The sequence below is a fragment of the Aplysia californica genome, unplaced genomic scaffold, assembly GCF_000002075.1.
Source record: "Aplysia californica isolate F4 #8 unplaced genomic scaffold, AplCal3.0 scaffold00297, whole genome shotgun sequence".
Classification (NCBI taxonomy): Eukaryota; Metazoa; Mollusca; class Gastropoda; order Aplysiida; family Aplysiidae; genus Aplysia; species Aplysia californica.
In genome coordinates, this window is record NW_004797567.1 from 567,053 (window position 1) to 570,045 (window position 2,993).

General features: G+C 43.4%; 1 protein-coding gene across 1 annotated transcript in view; it reads left to right on the plus strand.

The window, feature by feature from the left end:
- The window catches only part of LOC101858115 (oxysterol-binding protein-related protein 6), a gene marked incomplete in the record, with an annotated part of 164,943 nt that overhangs the window by 110,306 nt on the left and 51,644 nt on the right, over positions 1-2,993 (plus strand).

Genomic DNA, 2,993 nt, shown 5'->3' on the forward strand with positions numbered 1-2,993 from the left:
TAGTTCTAGCGGGTTGTTGGCGGGTGCTCTAGTGTGGTTTGCTCCTTCTTTCCTGTCAAACATCTTTTGTTCATATCTCCTCCCCTTCCTTTTTTTGCCGATTCTAGTTCTAGCGGGTTGTTGGCGGGTGCTCTAGTGTGGTTTGCTCCTTCTTTCCTGTCAAACATCTTTTGTTCTTATCTCCTCCCCTTCCTTTTTTTGCCTATTCTAGTTCTAGCGGGTTGTTGGCGGGTGCTCTGGTGTGGTTTGCTCCTTTTCTCCTGTCAAACATCTTTTGTTCTTATCTCCTCCCCTTCCCTTTTTTGCCTATTCTAGTTCTAGCGGGTTGTTGGCGGGTGCTCTAGTGTGGTTTGCTCCTTTTCTCCTGTCAAACATCTATCGTCCTTATCTCCCCGTTTTCTTTTTTATGTTTGTTACTCTCTTGTAACACCTCTAATCTTCTGGCGCTCATATGTCCATATTGTGTTGCGAGTGCCATGAAACCTCTACTAAAATATTTTTAAAAATCCGTCTTTTGTTCTTATCTCTCCTCCTTCGTTTTTTGTCTAATCTACTGTCTTGTAACACTCGTAATGCTCGGTAATTATGTGAACTTATTGTGTCGTAAAAGCCGTAAACTCCAGCTAAGACTGAACTGATTTACTCGTTTTGAATATGTGTTTTGTGTCAGTTTTTATATTGTGAAGCTCCTTTTATGGCTGAGAGGGAGCCGAGAACCCCCTGCGCCCATACTTTGCTCGTCTTTGGTCGCTTTTACGCACAAACGGGCTATCCCGAAAAATTGCTGTTTTGAAAAAATCGAAGGTAAAGTTTAGGCTCTTTGTTCAGTTTCGTTAAAAGACTAGGAGACTTTTCTCCATAACCAAACAAATACACACTAATGAAATCAAACTTCTCCTATAGGGTAGGGCAATGCCCACTTTTGGTGTAGGTCAAGATTTGTGGAAACCCCCGAAATCTGGTTTAGTCCGCTTGTCCGTATAAGCAACCAATTACTCGTAGAAAGGATTTATCGTGCATGGGCATAAGGGATTATCTAGTTTTTTCTTCGATATCGAATGTAAATTCCTTTCTTGATACAGCCCGGGTTATTTTGGAGACCGTGCTTCTTCATTCCTCGGGATACCAAATAAAGTCATTCGTGTTCGTGGCGGAATTAGTTCAAAATTGGGAGGTTGGCGGGTGCTCTGGTGTGGTTTGCCCCTTCTTTCCTATCAAACTACTATCGTCTTTATCTCTCCTCCTTTTTTATGTTTGTTACTCTCTTTTAACACCTCTAATCTTCGGCTCTTATATGACCTTATTGTGTTGCAAGTGCCGCAAAACTCTAGCTAAAACAAAAATTGGGCAGCCGCCAGGGTGCGACCTGGCGTCTTTGGTGTAACGGGTAGGTGCTTGGCTGTGGCCCTCTGGAGACTCGAGTTCGATTCCCGAGTGGGGAGAATTTTTCATGAGTGCATTGTGTATTTCGGTCTTTCTTGGGTGAACGTCGTACCCTCCTCAGCCTGGAGTTGGCCCTCATAGGCAAGGTCGGAAGCTCGTGTCCAAAATGATCAAAATTTTGCCTTTGGGGACGTAAAATACCTACATTGTTGTTGGGTTTTTGTTTTTTTTGTAAAAAAAAAAAAAAATCAAAATTCGAATAATGATGGTTGGCGGGTGCTCTGGTGTGGTTTTCTCCTTGTAACACCTTTAATCTTCGGAACTTATATGACTTTATTGTGTCGCAAGTGCCGTAAAACTCGTATGAACAAAAAATAAATTTGTCCACCTGTTGTCGTTGGAGGGCGCCGCCTCTTTACTTCCCCTTTGGTGTTTCTGTATGTCTCTCCCCCCCCCCCCCTCTCTCTCTCTCTCTCTCTCTCTCTCTCTCTCTCTCCCCCCCCCCCACACACACACTCTTTTTTCTAGCACTAAAATGATCATTGTCGTGTGGATGTGCTTTTCTTTACTAGAATCAACTGTAGTCTGTCCACCTTTGTGTGGTTCGAAGGTTCGAGCCCCAGCTAGGTCCGACGTTGTGTCCTTGGGAAAGGCACTTTACTCGAATTTCTCACTTGGCTCGGACCTTTTGGAGATGGACATTTAAACTCGAGGGTCCTGCCTCTTAAATAACCTAAAGACCCCTTTACACGTGCAGTTCATCCACTGAAAAACTGACCGTTTGTCGAAGAGAGAAGTTCCGTTTAGAGTTTAGATGTACCGGGTTTTTTTATCCTTGAAGTGTCAGTCACACGAAAAGAATTTACTTGGTAATGCGATATTAAATTGCGTTCTCCGCGTGATTTTAACAAATTTTGGGTCGCTGATCACGAAAATCTTATTATTTTTACAATTTGGTCAATGTTTAGGAAAATTTGGCGGGCCGGCCAATATCTGGCAGATATCTGGTGGCTAAACCCTTCGATATCGAGAGGATTGCTCGTTTCTACGCTCAGTTTAACAGCGAAGTTGACAGGATCCCAGCCATTCTTTCGACATCCTACAGTTTGTCGATGAATGACCTGTACGTTTAAAGGGCCCCTAACAGTGTTGATAGGGGCGTTAAACCTATTCCATTTCACCCATTTTGGTTAAACTTCTTTGTTCATTCAGTTGTCAGATTTATATGACCTTATTGTCTTGCAAGTGCCGTAAAACACTTACTAAACTTAAGCAGTTGTCGATTTTACCAAGGGGAGGTAAGGTTTTGTTCGCCTTCCCATGTAATCACCAGGCTGGGCAATTTATCGCTTCCTTCCCTTTATTGATCCCACCCAGGCTGACGAGGCAGAAGATATTCGGAGACGTCTCCGACGAGCGCCCAGGAACTATTCGTTGATGCACTCCCGCTCGCAGATGCACTGCTTTGGGCGTCAAACTGCGTATTATTTGCTGCAGATCCTACATATAGCCACTAAAACTGTCGCAAGTCAATTATTTTCAAGAAAGTTTTAAACCTAACTGCAAAATATCATATTATGGGTTAAAACGGGGACATACTGTAACCCCCC